Source organism: Vicugna pacos, chromosome 24, assembly GCF_048564905.1.
Source record: "Vicugna pacos chromosome 24, VicPac4, whole genome shotgun sequence".
Classification (NCBI taxonomy): domain Eukaryota; kingdom Metazoa; phylum Chordata; class Mammalia; order Artiodactyla; family Camelidae; genus Vicugna; species Vicugna pacos.
In genome coordinates this window covers 11,399,014-11,423,613 of record NC_133010.1, presented here as the reverse complement: position 1 = coordinate 11,423,613, position 24,600 = coordinate 11,399,014, and the positions used below count along the sequence as shown (strand labels likewise).

At 45.8% G+C, this 24,600-nt stretch overlaps 1 long non-coding RNA gene and 1 pseudogene across 2 annotated transcripts in view; one reads left to right on the top strand and one right to left on the bottom strand.

The window, feature by feature from the left end:
* Positions 1–24,600, top strand: part of LOC140688994 (uncharacterized) — a 47,456-nt gene that overhangs the window by 12,009 nt on the left and 10,847 nt on the right. The window lies entirely within an intron of this gene.
* Positions 4,764–5,629, bottom strand: LOC140688880 (mitochondrial import inner membrane translocase subunit Tim17-B pseudogene; annotated as a pseudogene). Its single transcript, XR_012063725.1, has one exon. The product of XR_012063725.1 is annotated as a mitochondrial import inner membrane translocase subunit Tim17-B pseudogene (transcript).

Sequence of the window (24,600 nt, the reverse complement as noted above, 5' to 3'; positions counted from 1 at the left end):
AGTCCTGTGATGGGGCTGCTGGGTCTCTCTCCTTCACCTGTCCCCAAACTGCTGTGCTTTGGGGTCCCCAATTCCGTGACGTCCCTGCAGGCCACCAAGGCAAGCAGACAGCCCCTCACTTGGAAGGAGACACCACTAATAACTTGCATGGGCCTTCCCTCAGGTTACCTCACCCGACCGAGCTGACCAAGTTATGAACCTAGGACCGCCCCGTAGTACCGGGGTGACTCGCTTCCTGCCCACGTCATGACACACCTCTCACAGACCAGGCGCCCCATCTGTTGGGTCTCATGGAGGGAGAAAGGTCTCTGGAAAGACCTCTTTCTCCTTTCACAGGGTGGCTTCACAGTTCCGGGAGCGAGCAGGAAGGGAGATCTTGTGTCTCATACACAGAGGTATTGGTGTGGCTCCGGGCCTCCCACTGTCACAGCCCATTATGGTGATCCCACAGAAACCGCTGTGTGGAACTGAGCTCTCTGCCCCTCCCAGGCCACCCTGCTCACCACCCCCAGCCCCGCCACCCCTGCCAGGCCCTCCTCCAACCAGGACTGTACCTGCAGAAGTCTGAGCCAGGTTGAGCAGGGGTCAGTTGGCTTCACAGGTTATTTCCTCATAACTTGACCCTGTGTCTCACAACACTGAATTTGGGGGAGCCCCCTTCCCCTGACAGCATCACGGCAGGTGTTACTGTGTGTGCGTTACTCACTATGAGTCAGGCAGTTCAGACAGTAACCGGATGAAGGAGGAAGTTGAAGGTTCCAGCAGCTCCGTCGGGTGGCAATCTTTGGAGGCCCCCTTCATTCTGACTCCGTCTTGCCCTGGGTTCATGGCCCCATGCACAGGAGCGCCACCATCAGGCCTCTGGAGCAAGCCACTGGCCTCAGCCAGAATCCCCCAACCCCAGGATCCCAGCAGTGCTCTCTGGAAAGCAGAGCACTCAGGCTCAGCTGCCTTCCCTTCTACACACTCACATCCTCAAGGGCATCCCGCAGAACCGCCTAGAGGGGTAAACTGGCCCGGCCCTTCAGCCCCACGTCCAGGTGGAAGGGAAGGACAAACATTCAAATGGGAGAGTTCATTGAAAGAGAGGAGTTGTCAGTGACCAGAGAGGGAGGTGGCCTTTCCTTGCTCTGGAGCAGACTGAGAGGTGGAGAAGGGAGAGACTAGAGACCGTACACTCCCCTTTCCCTCTTGCGGCCCTGAGCAGCAAGGAGGGGAGAGATTTAGGATTAGATCGGGATGGGGTGCTGACATTTTAACTTAAGCGGCCCTGGACGTTTACCACCCTCCAAGTGAAAGTAAGCCTGGGATGTCAAGGAGTCAGGAATGGAAATTCAACTAAACGTGTTCACATGTGTTTCTTTAAGCTGGTAAAGTAAAGCCGTTTCCTGTCTGTGTCCTAGCAAGGTCAGCTACTAAATAGATCAGCTTCCTCCAGCCCCAGGAGGCCCTGTCGACTCTGGGGAAAATCCTTCTCATTCTGTGTTTACTCTAGACCATCTGGGTCTGACCAGCGAGCACAGGCTTTCGGAAGACAGACTCAGTCTGATTTAGAGGTTACTCTGCTCACCTGCCTGCTGCATCCTTCCCCAGGGGAATGAGGACAGGGGAGCGCCAACTCCAGCTCAGGAGAGAAGCAGGGAGAAGGAAAATATAGGAAGGAAAAAATGTGTAGAGATCACTCTCAAAAAACCTCAGTCCAGACACACCAGTCAAAACAAACAAACAAACAAACAAACAAAAAACAAACCAGAGACCAGAGTGATAAAGAGGGCTGCTGGAGCAAGGAGACGTCCTTGGCTTCTGCAAATCTTTAAGGGACAGGGATCCGATGGCTCCTTCAACTCACACGCACCCTCGGCCTGTAGACCAGCCAAGGAATCTCTATCCAGGGCCTCGGTTTTCCAGACTGTCAAAATAGACATCAAAAGCTGGTTCCAGCGACCTCACCAGGTGGCATGGAATCAAATACGATTCCTTGGTCTTATATGAAAAAGAAACTCTGAAAACTGCACAGTTTCCCAGAATTTCCCGTCGCCATCATTGCCAATTCCTGAGGCCCCTATGGAGACCCGTTACCTCTATAGTTCTCCGAAGGATATATTTAGGGCATTCTTGCTTTGAAACTCTCTTTGGAATTTTGCAATACAGTGGTCTACTAATTTTAAACATGCTTACAAACAAATTGTGTTCCAAAAGGAGACATGCAGGTTGGTTAGTTGGGTCTCAGAATTCAGTTTCACATAAAAACTGTGCTAAAACAAACGTATGATTCATGTGCAGCCAAATTAGTAGAAAACAATACTGTTACAATGTGGTAATGCAGCCAAATGGGAAAAAAAGTACACCAAAATTGACTGGGTAATTGTAGGTTGACCAGCTTAAATCCAGGTGCTTTAAAATTCTCCACAAATGCTTGAATGTGCTTGTTTCCTGCCTTGTGCTGGGCATAAAGCAGGTATAACAAGGCGGGGACGAGGGTATGTGGAAAATTGTGATGGAATTCCTGGCAAGTCGGAGCAACCCACACATTTCTCCTGTAGAACTTCCCGGAGCCAAGCCTCCTCCACTGTCCGTGTCCACCGACCACTTCCTGGCTCCACCCAACCCTTAGCACATCTCTCCATCTTCCTCCCCCGCCTCTAGCAAGGATGGGACCCGCAAACGAGGTATCGAGGTTTGGGGGGAGGAGGGGTTGACAGTTCTACTTTTAAATTTATTAAGATAATTTAACTGCAAGAAAAGAAAATAGCAGCCCTCAGTTGCCAGGTTCTAACCCAGAGGAGCTGAGCATAGGAGCCACACGTTCATGAAGTGCCCTGAACGTGGGGACACCTGGGGGATTTCCCAGGTGACTTTCTTTAGTCTCCTTCCATTGTGTGAACCATGCAGAGGGCCCCTAAGAAAGGCACCCAGAGGTTCCTGGCCTCGGAGACTCCCTCTGCCTTCAAGGCCTGATGTCTATCTAGCTAAGCAGGCAGTGCTCGAAACCAGCCCAACTTTCCACCTCTTGCCGCACCTTGTACAAAACTTCCTCTCTGACAGACTTTCAAAACTAGGAACACAGTGCCCTGGGGCAAAGGCAACAGACATGTGGCTGCAGTGGTCACAGATTCCTATTTTTAACATCTACTTGTTCAGTGGTCTATACCTTCAGCATGCCAGCTGCATCCAGGCCTTTCTTTAGGTCTTTAGCCAACATTAAAAACCCAGCGTGATGGTTAATTTTATGTGTCGACTTGACTGGGCCATGGGATGCCCAGATATTTGGTCAAACATTGTTCTGAGTGTGTCTGTGGGGGTGCTTTTGGATGAGATTCACATGTGAATCAGCAGACTGAATGAAGCAGGGGGCTCTCCTCTGAGGCAGGGTGGGCATCCAATCAGTTGAAGACCTGAGTAGAATAAAAAGGCTGAACCTCTGGTGACTAAGGGGAAAAACGCATCCTGCCTGATTGCCTTGAGCCTTTGGGCTCAAACTGAAACACAGGCTCTTCTTGAGTCTTGAGCCTGCTGGCTTTTGGATTGGAACTTATACCATCAGCTCCTCTTGGTCTCCAGTTTGCTGAGTGTAGACCGTGGGACTTAGTGTCTGGAATTACATGAGCGAATTCCTTATAGAAAATTTCTACTACGTATCTATCTATCATCTATCTACCTATCTAAGATAAACTTTTGTTTTTACATTTATATATGTGTGTGTGTGTGTGTGTGTGTGTGTGTGTGTGTGTGTGTATACACACACACACATCCTACTGGTGCTGTTTCTCTGGAGAACTGTAACTAATGCACCCAGTCTATCCAAAAAAGTGCAGTTGAGGTTGAAAATACTGATAATGAGGAAAAGGATGTCAGTGCCCTTCAGCCAGAGGCCACCAGGAACACACGTGTGGTTGGCCTGCATTACTTTGAGGGAGAATGTACACCATGGGGAACCGGGGAGTGTCTCTGTAAGAGGATGTTGGGAAGAACCTATTATAGGGAACTATATTCAATATCTTGTAATAATCCATAATGGAAAAGAATCTGAAGAATTTTTACATATATATATAAATAAATAAGTATATATAACCGAATCACTTTTCTGTGTACCTGAAACTACAACACTGTAAATCAACTATATTTCAATTAAAAAAAGGAAGAAAGAACCTATTATAGATTTTGGGCTTTGGGGTGATGGAGGAGAATCCAAGAAAGCAGGGGTTTATCCTGGCTTGCACACAAAAAAAGTAAGGACAGAAAGTGAGATGATTCTATGATTATCTCAACAAGTGTCTTACCTCTGGGGAGGGCTGTCTAGAGCAGGGATAAATCTGGAATTGGTAAAGAAGCAGCAGTCACTCATATTAGCCAAGAGAGGGAGTGTTTGGAATTCTGGGGGTGGCACAGTGACTTTGTTTTTCCCTGTTCTTGGACAAATTTATGAAGTGTCCCTGTTTTGTCTCACTTTGTCATGGTCTCCGGGTGGCCTTTTCTGATGTTGGTGTTCTGTGAGGTTGTTTAGGTCATTTCCACTCCCCTAGTTCTCCCCCCGATCTGCACCCCTGGCCTGTCCCTCCACCCAGAAGAGAGCTGAAAGCATATGGGGGGGGGGCGAGGGGGCTGAGTCTCACTTGTGCAGATGCGGGGGCTCTGGGATCTTCTGAGGGGAGTAGCCCCTTGTGTATCACAAACTTTTCAAGTTCCCTTTGCAACTCCCTTTTAAAAATCTCTCCTATTCTGTATTACCAAAAACCAAGCAAGTCACGTAATTCACAAATTCAATCCTTAAACCAACCCTAGAAATTTTTTTTTTTTTTTGGCATTTCAAAACTGGCTTTAAATACTCATCAGGGTGCCAAAGGGACTAGGGTGAGAGCTTGTTACATGTGAGTGGGGGCTGGGGTGCCCTGAGAGAGAAGAGACCCATCCATCAGGGCAGTTGGGGTGCCTCACCTCCAAACTGGGATAAGGGAACAGAGTAGAGGCCCTCTTTGGAGGGTCCCAGGGCCAACCAGGAGCCAGCCCCCCCATTGAGGTAGATCATCGGGGAGGGAACCGAGGAGGAGCTCCCACGGTGGCGGTGATAGGCGGTCACTTCCTCAGTGGTACTGCTGATAGCTGGGGTAGCCTGGGGCCGGGGTACCCTCCTTAGGGGGCAGCTGGCTGGGGTTCTCCAGGAATGGGGGTGCATTGCGGAACTGCTGGGCGGTGTAGCGAGTGAGGAGGATGCCAACACCCTCGATGAGGGCCAACAGGATGCCCCCCATCATGGCCGAGCCCACCATGGCCAGTGGGCCACTGCGGGCAGCCAGCACAGCTCCGGTCAATGCTCCACTAGTGATGGAGTTCCAAGGATCTTCCTTGCCCTGCAGTCGCACCAGACCACAGTCGATGGTGGAGAACAGGCCCCCCCATACCGCGAAGCTACCTCCAATTTGAGGGGCTCGGATCCTCACAGCATTGACACTACCTCTCAGTCGGTGCCGAATTCCGACAGGGGCATTGCGGAAGCCCTTAATGGCCTGGAAGACTCCACCGCCGATAACACCCATAGTGAAGGCTCCACCGCAATCATCCACAATTTGCCATGGGCAAGGCTCCCGAGCGTACTCCTCCATGGCGCCGGCGTCCGGCCTCGCGGTCTGGCTAGATCGTAAGTATAGTATTGTTTTCATTTCGATGATGGGGTCACCACGGAACACACAGAGTCAACAACAATAACAACAGCAGAGCGAACCCAGTGACAAAGAGCCACCCTCCGCTCACCACTGAGAAGTCCCTCTCGTGCTGGATCACGTGGCCCGATGTGTATCCATATCTTACGGCAGAATCAGAGGACTCCCTCTCCAGTCTGCACACCATTTCCGGAGTAAACTGCCATTTGGCCGCGGATCAAAACGCTGCCCCGCTCCCTACTGCCTAGAGAGTTAAGCCCAAATGCCTTGCATCAAGGCTCTGGCCGGTTTTGAGACCCTGCCTCGACTCCATTGGTGTCCTTAGCCCTCCTTTTCCCCTAAGTGAGCTCTCTGCCGTGGCCACAGCCGCACTTTCATTGCCTCCTGAACACGTCAGATGCATTTCCACACCCATGCCACTCCCTCAGCTGGACTATTCCCCTGCCTCGATCCAGTCTCAGTCCCATCTCTCCTTCTCAACTCAGGTCTGACTTCCTCTTTGTAGCTTCCCTGGCAAGTATCCTGTGCTATTTCACATTCTTATTTATGTTTTTATGTATCACCCTTATTATCCCAATAGGACAAGTGGTGGATTGTTTGCAAAACAACCACAATAATTTGTCCCCTGCCTAGATGTGTGTCCCTTTGCAGCGTGACTTGCCTTGGCCACTTCTGCCTTCAAGAGGCAGAGTCCATATCTTGACTCTTTCGAATCTGAATTTGATTCTAAATCTGACTTGTTCTGGCCAGTGGAATGTTAGAAAATCCTGAGACCCTATAAGGAGCCTGGGTTAGCCAGAGAAGGATGGAAAAACACAAGGAGCAGAGATGGATCATCCCAGCTGACCAACCAAAGACAAGCTGTCCTAAACCAACCAGCTTGCCAGCTGCCAAGTGTTTGAGAGAAGCCATCCTGACTCATCCAGCACCAGTTAAGCTGTCCCGGACAGAAAAGCCATCCCAGCCAACCCAAGGAATTGTCAACAAACAAAAGATGTTTGTTTTTATATGCCAGTATATTTTGGGATGGTTTGTTATGCAGCAAAAGCTAATGAATACAAGATTCTAATCTCCATCAGATGTTGAGGTATGACCCAACTTACCTGAATCCTCAGAATCCAGTCTTGCAGATGATAGCTGGTCCTCAATAAAAGTTTGTTTTTGACGATAAAAATGCCAGTAAAGAATGATGAGAGCTGGAGTTTGAAGGAGGCCAGGCCTAGCCTTCAGAAAGGATGGAGATCTGAGAGTAACTGGGAAAGCTGTTTCATGCTTGAAACATGGACTAAGCCAACTAGATGATATCAGAGTTCATGGTAACCTACCTTAACTCCGTGGAGTTTCTATCATGAAATTCCCTTCTCTCACAGGACTGTAAAGCTGTGCACAAACTTGGCCAACATACGCTGGATTCAACTGATGGAGTGTCAGGAAAGGGTTACTCTTGGGAAGAGAGATGCAGCCTGGGGTGGGGGGCGGGTGAGATCTCACATTTTATCATTCCTTCATCCATTTATTGAATGTTGACTGAACACCCACCATGTGCCTGGTGGTGCGCTGGGGACCAGGAGTAAAGAGAGGAGCAGTCTGATCCTGGTCTTCAAGAGGCTCTAGGTCTGGAGGGGAGAGGAGCATCAGGACACATCTGACTGCCTCCTGGCTCGAGTTCAGCCAGACAAGAGGTTAGTTAGAGGCTCCTGTCCTAGCGCTCGTTTTCCCAGACAAATTGACTGTTATTGGTTTACCTCTCCCACTCGTGGGAGTTTATAGACAATTTTCCAAGTCTTTAAGTTTATATTTTCTGAACCAAATTGAACTTGTCTTAAGAAAACAAGTAAAAATGAATTGTCCTTAATGGTATGATCATCTAACTCCTTCAGATGTAATGCAACTCTGTGTAGCTGGGTCCTGGGTGCCATGTGCTCCCCGTCAACACCTCAGACTGCGGTCAAGGACAAAAGACTGCCTGGATTCTCCGAAGGCTCAGTGACATCCTGCCTGATGGCCAAGGGCCTGATCGTGGCTCCCAGGTGGACTATCGTGATGATATACCCCACCGCAGATTATCGGGCACTGAGTGCTTATTTGTTAAGTGCTCACAGTTTTAAACCCTATTGTTTCTCAGTGACCTCATTAGATAGGAACCACTGATATTTCTCTTTCACAGATGAGAAATTGGAAGCACTAAGAAGTTAAGTAACTTGCCCAAGGTCACATAGCTAAGGAGGAACAGACCTGGAGCTTGACCTCGGTGTTTTTGTTCTCATCTTTCATAAAGCTCACACCACTTTAGAGCCGGCCTGTTTATAGCCCTGGGGAGACTGGTCTCCCTTCTTCCCCCCTGTTCCAGAGCTTCAGTGTCCTCGCGGCCCAGCACTTACTTGGGTGGTAACTGGCCTCCTGCTGTTTTCACTCTTAGAGGATTGGAAGTCCTTCTGACACAACGCTTCACCTCTTGTTTGGTTTATCTTTCCTAAAGCTCAAAGCAAATAAGAGAGCCTGACCTGTTCCCTTCAGGCAGCTTCTGAATGAGAGCCTTCCAGAACTGTCAGCCAACACTCAGCTGACAGCAGCCCAGCTCCAGGCTGCAAGTGACTCGGGGAGAATCTGGGAGGCTCACTGGCGCTCCTGTCCCAGTGCCTGGCAGTAGTCACTGCCGGCTGAGTGAGGGAGTTCCTGCATCCAAGACCTGGGGAACGACCTCACCTGCCAAGCCAGTACCAGTCTTTTCTACTTTTAGTTACAGAAGTTTTTTAAAAAGAAGAAGAGAAAAACCTGGAGAGAGGTGGTCCCCAGCCCCTCCCCTTCTTTCTTCCTCCCTCTAGGACCACCTCCCTCCCTCTCCTCCCCTCTGAGCCCACCGCTTTCCTTCTCCATTCTCTCCCTCCCCCACAAGATCTCCTCTCCCTCTGGTGAAGTCCAGCCTATGGTAACTTCCTTCTAATTCAGATTGGTGTTCCTGTGTTACCATGGCAACCCGCTGCTCCCAAGGATTTCCAGCAGTCACTTTGCCCCTCTGTTTTTCATAGGAAATCTGCATTCTGCGTCTTGTCCTTCCCAACTCACCACTGCCAGTTTGAGCAAAACTCCAGCCCCAGGCTCTCCAATATTTTTAAGCAGCCATCTCTCTTTTATATCAACTGTGTTGATGTATTTTGAATAATTTTAGATGCAATATCAGTCAGTTTGGTTAATTCCAAATACATCAGTACCGTTTTCTCCTTGGAGCATACCTGGCTTACTTAGTGAGGGGTGGACAAGTTGGATTTGTACTTATGCAGAGGCGTTGATAGGAGCTGACTTGTGCCTACTGAGCAGGGAAGTGGTTCCAATGCGACCGTTGGTGCCCCAGAGGGAAGGAGGGAACAAATCAGAAACCTGCCCCAAGAAAATTGTCCAGTCCACAAAAATACCAGAACTCAGCATCCTCTCCAAGCCCTTGCTGAGCAAAAGGTCCCAAATGTCATGCAAAGAAAAGAATATGCCCTCTGAAAACAGGCAAACTTGAGTGTTATTCTCAACTCTGTTAATGAACTAGCTGTGCTACGTGAGCTTGGGCGGGTTCCTTACCCTCTCTGAATCTCAGTAATCTTTCAAAGTTATTGGGAGAAACAAATGGGCCAATGCACATTAAAGGGCCTAAAGTAGTTCTCGGCACATGCTTAGTAGAAAGTAACTGCTGTATTCCAGTTCCTAGCGTGAGTGCTAGCACTAGTGTGAGTCCTGTGAGGCAGCATCGAGGTTCAAAGCTGAGCACCAGAGGCAGATAGCAAGGTTACCATATAATCAGGCTGCGCAGCTGGTAACCCAACCAGGTTCGTGGTGTGAACACCCCAAGGTTCAGGATAGAAGCAGTCATGAGAAGCTAAGGCGCCAAGACTCATCAGATGCTGCTACAGGAGCAACGTACTTGGGTTGTCAGGAGGGGAAACTGACCCAGCAAAGGAACCGGACACTGCCAGCATTCAGCATCCTCTCCCCTTCTCCTCGTGTGTCAGGCAGGCAGGGAACTGGGAGCGGAACAGTGAAAGGGAGAGAAAAGCCAGGTCCCTGCTCAGGCCCGGAAAAGAAGGCTGAGCACACACGAAAGGGGCCATTTGACCTGAGCTAGTTCAACAGGACCCTTGAATGTGGGGTTGGTTCCAAGCCCTGAACCTTCAACTTGAAAAATACGTCGTGCAAAAGATTCTTAAATGAGTGTGTAACAGGATGGACTGAAATAAAATACTCGACCTAAAAGTTGAAAGTTATGTTTTATTCGGCAGATTTTGTTGGGACTCAGCCCAGGACATAGAATCTCTGATCCCTCTACGAGGCTGTTCCAAAGCAGCAAGGTAGAAGCCAGGATAAGTGAGTTTTTGCAACAAAGACCAGGTAGTTGGAACATCAAAAGATTACTGTTAAAGAAAACTAGATATCTCAAGTTAAAGGATTTAGCACTTTTCTATGTCTGAGAAGGTGAAAAGGTCTGGATTCATGGAAATCATTCCTTTGATATGCATCTAGCTCTCTAGGGCTGGTGTCCTGTTCTGCCACATCCCAAGTCCCCTCAGGGGGCACCGCTGGGGGTGGCCGCAGAGGCCGGGCTGCCTGCTTGTCTGCATTCCGAGTTCCCTCTGCTCACTGTCGGGGGTGGAGGTAGCGGCTGATGACTTGATGGCCACAGCATCCTTTGTTTACTGACACAGCTGTCGATACTTTTCATTCACGCTGGTGAGAAATTTCTTGATGTTGATAACCACAGGGGCCATGTCAGCAGTGCTGTACCTACTAAGAGATTAGAATCTTCAAAAGCAAGACCAAGACCCCCTTCTAGGATATAGAAGAAAGGCTGGGAGAAGATCAAGTAAGACTAGTGGACCCTTATTAGGAAGCTGTTTCCCAGGCAGAGGTAGCAGGCAGTGGGGCAGAGAATCTGTTAGAAGGTGATAGGCTGATGTTTTAGAAGAATCTAGAGGGGAGATATTGTGGTTAAAGCCTCTCCTGAAGGTGGAGGAAGAAGGGAAGCCAGTTGAACTTGCAGAGGAAAAGAAACGCAGGTCTCATGGGTTGGCCAGGTACTCCTCGGGAGGGAGCTGTGTGCACACTCTTGAACAGGACTCTGCCCAGAGGCCGTCCCAGAGGAGCGGGACAGCCCAGCAGAGGTTCTTCCTGTGGTGGACTCAGGAGCCAGCAGGGAGTCATAAGTGGCCACCTGGAGGAAGCACCGTCCAGGACAGAAAACTGTGGCTGGGGGGATCTTGGCAAACTCACAGAAGACATTTATGAGAAGAAAACTAGCATTTGAACGCCACACAAAGGACACCACAGAGGACACCAAAGCCAGATGGCAATCATACAGATCTAGTAAGAACTTTTCTCTTCCCCTCGTCCTCCTCTCTCCTTGAGCCAACCCTGGAGAAGCTAGAGGCAGGACGAGGCAGTAGGGGGGAACCAGATGGAGAGACAAAGGAGGGAAAACTGGTCGTCCACGCCTGCCCTCACACACTGCACGTCCCTAGCCAAGTATGGTCTTAACTGGGAAAAGGAGCTTAATCCAGGTGAAAGATAACATTTTTTTTCTTTTTTCAGCTTTATTGAGGCATAACTGGCAAAAATTATATGCATTTAACGTGTACAACGTGATGGTTTCAAATAAATACACATTGTGATCGCTACAATCAAGCTAATTGGCATTCATCACCTCACTTAGTTATCACTTTTTGGTTTTGTTTTCTTTTCATCCCCCGTGCCCCTCCCCTCTGGCAACCACCTTTTGTTCTCTGTAGCTATCAGTCTGTTTCTGTTTTGTTACGTTTGTTCATTTCTTTTATTTTTTAGATTCCACATATAAATGAAGGCGTACTGTATTTCTCTTCCTCTGTCCAGCTTACCTCACTTAGCATAATACCCTTTAGGCCCATTCATGTTGTTGCAAATGGCAAGATTTCATTTTTTTTAGGGCTGAAGGGCCATGTGATGTTTCATTGCATATCAATCTGCTGTCTGTCTATCGATCTATTTTTATCTTCTTTATCCATTCATCTATCAGTGGACACTTCCATATCTTAGTTCTTGTAGATAATGCTGCTATGAACGTATGGGTGCATATATCTTTTAGCATTAGCGTTTTTGCTTTCTTTGGAAAAGTACCCAAAAAAGGAATTGCTGGACTGTATGGTGGTTCTGTTTTTTGAGGAAACTCCACACCGTTTCCCATAGCGGCTGCACCAATTTACAGTCCCACCAACAGTGCGTGAGTGTCCCCTTTCTGCACATCCTTGCTGATACTTGCCATTTGTGGTCTTCTTGGTGACAGCCGTTCTGATAGGCGTGGAGTGATAGCCCACGATGGGTTTGGTTTGCATTTCCCTAATAGTTCCTGATGTTGCGCGTAGCCCTTCCCTCTGCTTCCATCTACATTCTTCCCCTCTCCTCTTTATTCAGTGAGCTTTTGCTTCACGGGGTCTTCTTTCTGTCCCCCTCACCGTCTTCTTTGGTAATTTGTTTTTTTACTGACTTGCAACACACATACAGGACAAGCATATATCATACATTTCAGTAAAATTTGTTCAGAAAGCCCCAGCTGGGCAGAAACATGTTGTGCCCTACAATGTCATCAAAACTTCAGAATAATGGATCAGGATGATATCACCTCAACAATGATCAATCTTACATCACCGAAAACCCAGATAACCAGACCTTATATGCTTCATTATGTGATATAATAGAAAACGCGCGGTACTGATGCAGGAAAATGGATGTGGGGGCTTGAGGAGGGCCAAGTCCCGGGTCTTGGTGGAACCCCTTGGACGTGCCCTGCCAGGTGTGGGTCCTTGGCTTCGCGCAGGAAAGAATTCAAGAGTGAGCCACAGTTGAGTAAAGGTAAGGTTGTTTCCGTAGTGTAGTGGTTATCACGTTCGCCTCACACAGTTGAGTAAAGGTAGATTGATTTGGAGAGATACATACTGCATAGAGTGTAAGGCAAGAGAAAGGCAAGCAAAGAGGTTGGGTGCTCAGGCTGAAGTAAAAGTAGGTACACACTCCGTAGACAGAGTGCAGGCCATCTCTGAAGAGGAGGGAGCGAAAAAGGGCAGCCAGGCGTGGTGTTGCCAGTTTTTAATGGGCTCAGTAGCTTCACACACCTACGGGTAAGACCATTCTAACTACCCTGGAGAAGGAACTGGGATTTCCAGGAATTGGGCCACCGCCCATTCTTTGGCCTTTTGTGGTTAGCCTTGGGAGTGTCATGGCGCCCGCGGGCATGTTATTTATCACGCTATTGCAATGAGCATATAATGAAGCTCAAGGTCTACTAGAAGTTAGACCTCCCACCAACTTAATCCTCAAGGCCAACTGGGAGTAGAATCTTCCACCATTTTGGTGTTAAATTGCTGTCATTCCTTGAATGGCTCTGCCCTGCCCCCTTCCATCCTGTCTTAGCACCTCCTTTGAAGTATGCTTGTCACATAATCAGCCTGCATCTCATCAAACCTCTGGAACCAACTACCAGTTTGTAAGAGATAAGGAACAGAAGAATGTGTTAAACAGTGCCACAGGGGTGCAAGCAGCCAAATCCAGAGCTTGGGAAATTCTACAGGATAAATGTCTTGGTTTCTACAAAAAGTAAACAGCAAAAAGAAAAGGAGTGTGGGAGGGGAAATTTAGAAATTGGAAAAGACTGAAAGACCTAGCAATCAGCCAACTGGTGTATGTAGAATTTGTTTAGGTCCTGATTTCAATATATCAACTGAAAAAAAAAACTGTAGAAATCAGAGAAATTTGAACACTGAATATTAGATGATATTAATGAATTAATGATAAGGTATGATAATGGTCTTCTTGTTCCGTTTTAAAAATAGAGTTTTCATCTCTTAGACATACATTTGGAAATATTTACAGATGAAATAATATGATAATTGGGATTTGCTTTCAAGTAATAGTTGGAGATCCAGAGGGAATGGGGAGGAGCAGAAGATAGAAGACTGGCCATGTGCTGACAGTGGTTGAAGCTGGACCCTGTGTACCTGGGGATTCATTACGCTATTCTCCCTACTTTTATGTAGGATGAGCATGTCCATAATAGAAAACGTTCTGTTTTCTGTACTTTTTTGAAGTAGGTTCCGGGAGGATAAGGACCTTGTATCTTCCTCCTTCTGGATTCCTTTCTCTAGGGCTATCATAACAAAGCACCGCAGACTGGGGGTTTAAACAACAGAAATGTATTTTCTCACCGTCCTGGAGGCTGAAAGTCCAAGATCAAGGTATCGGCAGTTTGGGTTCCTTCCAAGGGCCAAGAGGGGAGGATCTGTTCCAGGTGCCTCCTTGCTCGTAGACGGTTGTCTTCTCCCAGTGTCTTCACATCATCTTCCCTTGGTTATTGGTGTCAGTATCCAAATCTTCCTTTTCTTATAAGGATACCAGTCACGTTGGATGGGGGCCCACTCTAATGACCTCTTTTAACTTAACTACCTCTGTAAATTTTGACTCCAAACACAGTCACATTCTGAGGACTTCAACATATGGATACAGTTCAGCCCCTAACACTGACCTATCCCCAGCCCTGGGTACAGTGCCTGGAAGGTAAAGGGGCTGTAGTAACTGTTTTTTGAATGTATCAATGACTGTTAGAAGACAGCAGCTGGGCAGCAAGGCCGCGCTGCCTGAATCCTCGGCTCTCCGCAATGGCTTCTTGCTGTAGTTTTAATGATGGCGGTTCTTTCCTTCCAGGCTGTGGGCTGGAGTTTGTAGCTGTGGCGGGGAGGGGTTAGTTAGCAGGAAAACAAGGCAAGGCCGATGAGCGTAGGGTTGGGTTTTACAGCCACCACAGCTCTGACAGCCTCCACCATATGCTCTGATTGCCTGGCAACACGGTTCTAGTCGGAGGCAAGACAGTCAGGCAAGACTGAGTACAATGCCCCAGGCAGGGTCCAGGGGCCTGGCAGGTCTTGCGTTCCCCAGACTTGATACTTTCTCCAATCACAATCGCCCACTTAATCTCAAGCTAATGAGCCCTCAGGCCCATGCCTTTAAAGGTGAGGAGGAGAAACTGGTTATCATTGACAGATTGGAGTTCCACACCGAAATGTTTAAAAGTCAATAAGGTCTCTTTAATTCAGTTCTGCACATTAATAACCAAAGTGAAACAAGAACATATCTGCAATAAAAATGTACAATAAAATCCTTTCAGTCTCAAATACGTTTTACTCCTTAACTGTAGATCCATTTAGTCCTTCGATTTTTGCCTGTGATGTAAAAGAATAAGAGAAAATGAACCAATTCAAAGATATTGAATATATGACCTATTTTAAAATTATGTTTAAAGCCTCTAAATCAGTCAATTACAGCAATTTTAAAGCATTTAGGATAAATGCTATTTGGCTTGGCTCTTTCTTTCCTTTCCTTTTAATTTCTGGCTTTCAGATTTTAAAAACTCATTCCAATTTTTTAAGATAATTTTTCCCCAATTATAAATTCTTCATGTTCATTGAAGAAAATTTGGAAGACACAGAAAAGCATAAAGAAAACATTTAATCCCATCCTCAGAGAGACCCAGTGTTAACATTTCAGTGTATTTTCTTCCAGTTGTTCAGTTAAATATTTATTCTGTATGTAGTACTTTGATTCCAATTTGGCATCATACAAAGTCTTTTCCACGTGCCATTACAGTTTCTTGTAAATATTATTTTTTCTCTTTATTTACAAATCTTAAAGGTACAGATTGATGAATCTTGACATATGTATGCACCCATGTAAGCATCATCCAGATCTCTATATAAAATATTTCCAACACTTTAGAAGGCTCCCTTTTGCTCCCTCCAATTTTGTCTATACTTGATCTTGGTTTAAGTGAAGCCATGTCACAAGTATACTTTTGTAGCTGACTTCTTTCACTAAATATTAGCTGTATGAGATTTAGCCATGTTTTTGAATATTCCAGTATTTTATTCTTTTTTTGTTTTGTTTTGCTGCTGTGCAGAATCTCAGTGTATAAAATATCAACATTTGCTTATTCACTTTTTTTATGGGTGGACATCTATGATTTTTCTAGTTTGGGGTTACTCTGAGTAAAGCTGTCATGCAATCTTGTCCTGTCTCTGTCTGTACATAAGTGTCTCTCCCTCATGGGTATACATCCAGGAGTAGTGTTGCTCCTCCATATGATAAAGGCATGTCTTAGCTTTGGCAGACATCACCCACCGTTTGGTAAAGTGGTATACCAGTTCAGAGTTCCTGTTATTCACATTCTCAGCAACACTTGGTATTGCCAGTCTTTTAAATTTTAGTCATTCTACTGGGTATATAGTAGCTTCTCATTGTGGTTTTAATTTGCATTTTCTGGTGACTAAAGATGTTGAGCACCTTTTCAGTTTGGGTACCTTTTTTGTGAAGTGCCTGTTCAGATATTATTTTGAGTATTTTTTAACTTGTGTAACTGCCTCTTTCTTATTTATTTGTAGGCACACTTTATATATGATATAATGGATATGTCTCCTACCCTGTGGTTTCCCTCTCTTAATGGTATCTTTTGATGATGAAGGGTTTTTAATTTTAATCATGTTTAATACATTTATCTTTTCTTTCCTGGTTTTTGTGACTTGTTTAAAAGATCTTTGTCTACAAAAAGATCATGAAGATATTCTCCTAAAACATCGTTTTTAATGGCTGCATATTTTCATTTGATAAATTCACCATTTTCCTGTTTTGGGATATTTAGGTCGTACCCTGTTTTCCACTACCATAAGTAAAAGTGTAAATACTTATTGTCTTATGTGGGCCAGTCTCTGCATTAGATGTTTACATTTATTTTTACAAGAACTATCCAGCAGGTACTATTTTCAGGCCTATTTTGTAGAAGGATAAAGAGAGGCTAAGAGAAATGGGGTAATTTACCCAAAGTCATATTACTGGTGCTGGGGTTTCAACTGCGATCTCTCTGTCTGCAGAACCACGGTTAAAGCCACTTCATTATCTGTGTTTCAAATGAGGATTTCCTCAGGATAAATCCCTAGCAGTGAAATTTACTGCGTTGAAAGATAAAACACGTAAACAGTAATGAAAAGGAGGCTGGAGCAGCTATATTAATATCAGATAAAATAGACTTCAGAACAAGGAATATTATTAGGAATAAAGAGAGGTATTACCTAATGATAGGAGATAAATTCTCCAGGAGTATGTAACGACCCTAAACAAATGTGCACCAAACCACAGAAGCCCAAGCGCTGGGAGACAGAAACCGTTAGAGCAGGAAGGAGGAGTCAAGTTCACAGCTGCAGGGGAGACCGACAGGCCTCTCTCAGTGATTAATAGAGCAGGTGCGCAGAAGATCTGTGAAGATGGAAAAGCCCTGAACAACACAGTCAACCAAACCATTTTCTCTCAGCTCCCAGGGTTAGTTACTTTTGCAAAATCCAGCTGTTTTCCTCTGTGATTCCCTCCTGCCCCTGCACCCCGCCACTCCCCACCAATCTGGAAGCATTTCTGTCTCCTCTTCATCTCTCATGTTCTGAGACGTCACGATAACCTTCCTGGGTGGGAGACTTTTCCATTTGCTGGGCTCTTTTTTTCCCTCCTGCTTGTTTAGCCATCTGACTTTCATCTGAGGCCTTCCTCAAGTATCTGGTGATCTTAACTGGAAGGGACTACTTACGTTTAAGAGCTAACGAAAACTTCAGGGAGCATGGGCTTCATTATAATGTGGTGGGCCCTTTCTGTGGGTTCCTCTCAGAGGTTTCTAGAAGCCTTTCCTTTGAGTCATTCAGACTGTCCAGAAGAGACTCCATCAGTGAGAAAGGAATTGTGATGATGAACCCAACCAAAAAAATGGATGAAAGGAATGGGGAAACGTGCAGTCAAGGGGTTACTGGAATCAAATAATATGGTGAAGTAAACAGTAGGGAGTTGGGAATTACTTAAACCCAAATATGGTAATAAAAAGTGGAAAAATTTAAGATAAACACTAAGGTCTGGTGGGTATTAAATGTGTGGTTACTTGTGTTGTAGAGACAGGGCAGTGAGAGGGCGACTGGTCTCACAGTTCAGCGTTGGCTGTTGACCTTATCTGATCCATTGCCAGGCCTGCACGCGGCCTCCAGACACCACCACACCCTGCCTCCCTCCATCCCAGCCTCAGCAGTTCAGCAGACCAACCACATAATTTGTGGGGCCCAGTGCAGAATGAAAGTGCAGAACCCCTAGTTCAAAATGTATTAACAAGTGCATGGGGAAAATGGGGAGATGCAGGTCAAAGGCTACAAGCTTTCAGTTACAGGATGTGTATGTTGTTGGGATCTGACGCTCAGCACGGTGACTGTAGTGAACAATACTGTATTGTGTGCTTGGGAGTCGCCGTGAGAGTAGAGCTTTAACGTTCTCACCGTAACAACAATAAAATGGTAATTATGTGAGGTGAAGGGTGTGTCAATTAACCTTACTGGGGTTAGCATTTTGTAATATATAAGATATTGTGTGTATGTGTTCATACACGTACCGAGTCATCATACTGTACATATAGCTTATATCTTGTATCGATTATATCTCAACAAAGCTGGAAAAAAAAAAGAAAAAGAAGTGGCTGTGTTGGGAATGATGAACCAAATCATATAAAGGGTGAAGTGGTAATAACATCAAGTGTGATCTTTAAACCTTTATATCCAAATTCTTACTGGCGAGAAACACAGTCACCAACAGGCCAGGCTTTAAAAAGTATTTAAAATGTCCAGGCACAGGAGAAAGCCTTTATGCCTGGACTTAACAGAGTGAGTGAGCATTTTATTCAACTCCATTGAATGAGGGGATTTACTGAACATTAAAAAAAAAAAAAGAAAAGGAAAAAGAATTTCAGCACGTAAGCTGCAGGAATGTCAAGCGGGCCCTCAAGAGAGTAACCTCCCCAGGTCCCGCTTCAAGGGGCAGTGTAGGATGGAGACTTTCTCAGAGGGGGGAGGTAATTAGGTTTACTTGTTTATGTTCACTTATTTTTAGAGGAGGTGCTGGGGATTGAACCTAGGACCTTGTGCATGCTAAGCATGCACTTTACCACTTGAGCTACGTGCTCCCCTCAGGATGGAGACATTCAAGAGAAGCAGCCACCTGCTGGTCCCTCCGGCCTGGAGGCAACTCCCGCCCTCCCTCGCCTGTGGTTTTTGAGGCCCGATAAGAGGTTCCTGCTGAGATTCGTGGTGACCCCCCTCTCTTCTCAGCAGCCTCCTTCTGAGCTTTCTTAAATCAATTCTCTCTCCTTCCTCTTTGTGTTCATCTTTTTTAAAAAATGTGTTCAAATTTCTCATCCATTGTTGCCTTTTATGTTCTTTGTTCTCGTGGGTAAATGTATTCCTTGTTTATTACTGTGGTTTAGTGGGACTTTAGAGGGAGTGAGCTTAAGTGCAGGAGATCGGTTTGCCATCTAGGACCTTGACGAGGAAGCCATAAAGAGGAGACGGTGGTGAGAGACCCCAGGACAACGGCAAGCTCATAACGGCCTTTCGGGGAGTGGGGTTGGATTTAAATCTCTCTGCTGGACCAGCTTTGTAGCCAGACTGCCAGCCAGGGCTCCCACCCCAGCTCTGCAGTCCGCAGCCACGCGACCCTGGCATGTTACTGCTTCTCCTTGTGTCTTAGTGTTCTTACCAGTGCAGCAGGGGCACAATGATAGTACCATCACATAGTGTTGTTATACAGTAAAATGAGTGAGTCCCTGAGAGCCCGAAGAGGTTTATTATTGAGATGAAGAGGGGAAGGTGAGTCTCAGATGATTAGAGCAAACAGCACCTCTGTGGGGTCCTTCCCCCAGAAACAAGGAGGATCAGTGGGCTTTGGAAAGAAGGGTGAGGTTCTGCTTAAAGCTTGAGGACTCTTCTCATTGTGCTTTTTATAGATGCTAATCACTTGGGTTCCCAGGTTGACCTTGGCCCAGAATGCAGAGGAGCAAGCCACTACTTCTGCATCTGAACTATTGATTAAGCCAGTTCTTTCCCCTCCCCCATACCATCTGGGCTTCTAAATTCAGGCCTGCAGGTCTGGAGGGTCCAGATTGGACCCTACCTTCCCTGAAGTCCAGTTACTGACAAGAGCTGTCAGCGACTGGGTTCCCCTCGGTTTGAGGGGCACAAGGCTTTCTTGGTTACTAGTGACAGGAACCCAGATATTGCAAGGTAAATTAAGAATGTGTGGGCTAAAGTAAATAATCCGTGACCAGGCAGGGTGGAGCAGACCTCAGAGACAACAGCAACACATTCTCTCCTTTCATAGAGAACTTGGCTTCTGCCTGCGTGTGACTCATTCTGCACTGGGGCGCACGCCAGGGGCCACGGCCACTGGAACTTCAGGTCAAGCTGAGCAGCCACGCCACTGTCCTCTGGCTGCTGGGCTTGTGGCTTTGTGAGGTTATCTAAGATAGTGATCACAAACCTACAGGCATACACTTGCCTGGGGTGGGTGTTTCATTTTAAAAGATAAAAGCCAACTCTGTAACGCAGCTGAGAGAGTTCTTATCTCCTCGGACCCTGAGTGAAGTATGCAAAAGGCAAATGACGGGAGGGAAAACCAGAGTACAGCAGAAGCCGTCTGCAGACCTTTGATCTCAGTCCACCTGGGCTAGCTTTGAAATGAGCTGTGTAACTCATGAGCACTGGAAATATTCTGGAGCAGAGGCAATTTACTGTGCTGCACCTGAATAAACAAGGGCTCATGAGCTTGCGACCTCATTTCCCCTTCATCAAAAGTCCATCCCCTTCTTAAAAGGGGTATTTGTGTTTCTAAACTCATATTTTCCCTGACAAAAGAACGATTTAATATTATTCTGATGCCACTTGAGAAAAGAGGTAAAGTTCCTAATCATTGAAAGAAATAATATACACTCCAGAAAGAAAAGAACCCAGGAAATGTAAGATGCCAAGGAAGTGAATAGAAATAAAACTTGAATCAAAATATTGTCAATGGGGGTGGTGGGTATAGCTAAGTGGTAGAGCGCATGCCTAGCATGCATGAAGTCCTGGGTTCAATCCCCAGTGCCTCCGTTAATAACAACAACAACTACAAATATTGTTGACTAGACAAAAAGGTGGCAGAAAAGAAAGAAACTGAAAAACCAGTGTAACACTAGAGAAACACAATTGAATGACAGTCTAAAAAACCTCCTGGGAAAAAAACACAGGATGGGTGGACAGATATGGATGGATACAGTATGACTAAGGCGCCTTCCTAGATGACACAGTGTTGAGTGAATATTATCTCAGACTCACTCGCAGATGTGCACACCTGCTGATACAGAAAGACAAGTGGCACAGCTTAAAAGAGACCAGAAATAATTTTTAGTATTTGTAAAATATTAGGCAGGGGACTGAAAACCTAAGGAATAGGCAGGGCATTGCTGCTACTTCTTGCAAGCTGTCTGTGGGACTTTGGGAGAGAGATCGAGGAGGGAAGTGGTTTCTACCAGATGCCGTGAGAGCGTTTGCATTCTGGACCTTCCCGTAAGGGGCGTCTGGAATGAGGCGTTTCTAACTAGGGAGGGTGGCTCCCACAAAGAGAGAGCAGAACAGGCTTGCTCAGAGACTAGCTGACTTGCTCAGGAGGATTCTAAAGTAAAGCATATGGGTTTCTCATTGCTGTTGTTGTTTTAAATAAAGAAAACAAAAATGATTCAAAGGCTACCATGCAGAACAAACCTTAATATTAAGCAATAAATAAAGTAACCTGTGCGCTCGTGAGAGAGCACCTGAGAGGTTTTTATACAAAATACAGACGAGGATGGAAGGTAAAAAGCAAGTATGGCATGGAGAAGAAGAAGAAGGCAGGAGGCTCCCCATGATTCTCATGAGGGAAGTGGCTGAGAAACAAAATGCTTATGGCCTCAGTCTCCTCAGTGTGCAGGGAATGGCCAGTAAGGTAAATCCACAGTTTTGATTACCTGAGACTGGTGTGCTGAAATTCAAAAGCATAGTATGATGGAAGAGCTTACTTTATTCAAAAGAAACGTGTATTAGGTAGCATATCAAGAACATGGGCAACAACCTTCACGAAGTCAGTCTACTTGTCAAGCACACATAATCTGCTGGGAACTGTTCTGGATGTTAGAATCCAATGTCTGCTCCGAGGGAGCTTACAGTCTATGATCTCAAATCGCTTTCTGAAATCAACCAGGTATAAATAAACCGAAATTGTTCTAGTAGGTAAATAAGGACATACCTGCAAGAAAGCTGTGCTGATTCTCTGAAGGCTTTGAAATGTGATCCAGTCTTTTTGGAAAAATACACACACAGAAGAGGGAAAGAAGGGAGCAGAATCAAGGATGACTTGGCACAACTAGACAGATGTGTGAGAATGGTATCAGGAAGAATGAAGCCCAAAAGGAGATGGGGCTTGATTTTTTTTTCCCTGAAGTTAACATTATCGAACGACCGCATACGTGCCCCCAAAGCATATCAATCACAATTGTATCACTCACTCACTGCACAAACTGAACCCTCCCATGTAGCCAGCATCCAGCTCAAAAAACAGAACCCAGCCAGCATCTCCAGAAACCTTCTCATGGCTTCTAATCAGTACCGACTTCAACTCCCACGCTTGGCCAGCGCTAACTGCTATCTTAACTTCTTACACTACACTTTAGTTTTGCCAAAAGTAGTTCACTTTCTTAAAACTACTTTGCTAGGGTGTAACCTGTACATGTTTAAAGTGTGCAGTTAAGCGCCACCAGGTCATGATACTGAACATTTATTTCCATCATCCCTAAGACGTTCCTCTGTCCGTTTGTAATCCATCCTTCCCACTACCCTGTCCCTAAGTGACCTCCGATCTGTTTCCATCACTGTGTGTCAGTCTGCATTTACTGGAATTGTATACAAATGGGATCCTACAGTAAATGGGGTCATATACTCTTTTTTGGGGGGGGGGTCTGCCTTCTTTTCCTCAGTATAATGATTTTGAGATTCATCCCTGCTGTTCCATAAATCAGTGGTTTGTCCCCTTGGATGGATGAGTAGCACCCTAGTGAGTGGATATACCACGCTGTGTTTGTCCATTCACCAGCTGACAGACATGTGGTTTGTTCACAGGCTCATGGCTATTACAAGTAACGTTGCTGAGAACATTCGTGATCAAATCTTTGAAGAAATAGAAGCTTTCATTCTTCTTGAGCAAATACCTAGGGGTGGACTGGCTGGATCATAATGTAGGAATGTTTTTTAACTTTTTAAGGTGCCACCAAACCGTCTTCCAAAGTCGTGTAGGAGAGTGCCAGTTTTGCCACGTTCTCACCAGTATTTGCTATTATCAGTCTTTTTAAAGTTTAGCTATTCTAGTGGATGGAGAGTGGGATCTCATTGTGGGTTTAGTTTGCATTTTCCTGATTGCTAGTGGTGTTAAGCATGTATTCATGCTCTTCTTGGCCGTTTTTTAAAAATATTCTATTGTATTATTTAATTATTTTTATTTTGGCTGGGGATAGGTAACTAGGTTTGTTTATCTTTAGAGGAGGTACTGGGGGTTGAACCCAGGACCTTGATGCTAAGCATGTGCCCTACCACTTGAGCTATACCCTCCCCTCTTCTTGGTCATTTTGATATATTCCTTTGTGAGTTGTCTGAGTGACTTTTTTGTTTTAAATGCCAAAATCAGAAAAGGGGACTTACACAGATGTTCAGAGGCAAGAGAGAGGAGAGTGACTAATAGAGTGCATAACGGATACGGTGGTGCTGAATAACAAGAGCAGTGCAGATCTTTAACACTTAATTTTGCTTGAGTCTTCTGTTTCAAGGGGGAAGTCGTCAGGCTGAAAGGAGGAAAGACAGCTCTGCATATAGGAAGAAACAGTAGATCCAAGACACAATTGGAGTGGGGAAAAGACCCAGTGGTCCACCACTTCCCTCTTTCTTTCTTCAGAATCTCCAAGTTTTAGTCAGATACAGGGTGACCAGCCCTCCTTTCTGCCCAGGCTGAGGGGATTCCCAGGATGCAGGGCGTTCTAGAAAAGACTTGGGTAAGCCAGGACGAGCTGGTCAGCCTAGGCATGTCCTTGGCTGTCCAAAATCAAGAAGATTATTTCTCAGGCTCCCTTTCAGCTAGATGTCACCACGCAATTGTTATGGCCAGTGAAATAAAAGCAAATGTGATGTCTGAACTTTCTGAGTTGTTCACATTAAAAGCTCACATGAAGCTCAAAGGAAGAAGTGAGAGCAGGCTGATAAATTCCTGCACTGAATGTATGATCACCCCACCCAGAAGCTCTCTTAGGGTCTCCCAGGAGCTCCCCATCTTTGTTAGGTAAGACTAATGATTGAAAATCCTTATCTTGAATGCAAATCTGCCTTTCAATAATGTTCACTTGTATGTGTCCTCAGGAATCACAGAATTGCATTGTAAATGTTTACTTATTTAATAAATAAACATTGTTCTTCTTGGGGAAAAAAAAAAAAAAGAAGTGAGAGCAGAAACAGGCAGAGGCATCTTACTCTGTGAGACAGGAGCTGCCGGTCAGGAATGCCAGAGCAGCAGGAGAGAAGGATGCGGAGTCCGTGATTATCACGAAGCTGCTGTAACAACCAGGGGGCCTCCCCAGCTTTCACATAAAAGAGAAACAAACTGGGATTTAGCTTAAGCTCTTTTACACCTCCTTTTACAGCTGCTGACCTAATGTGGTTTGCAAGAGCTCAACTAGGCAGGCTAAATGATTTCAACGGAGATACATGTTTCTGATCTCCGAAAGAGGGAAGAAGCACGGACATGGGGGCGGTGGAAAAACCCCAAACTGGCGAGTTTGATGACAATCTTGGGTCATTCTTCTAGAGGGGATTGATAAAAGTCTGTTGGTGAGTCCCTTAAAAAGGTAGCAGAGATTGCTAGGCTCCACCATGGTTGCGTCAAGAACAAGTCTTGTTGGACTTGTCTTGGTTTCACTCTGTTGAGATGGTTGCTATACTGGTAAGTCAACAAAATGTTTACTTGTAATAGGGCGACTGACAAG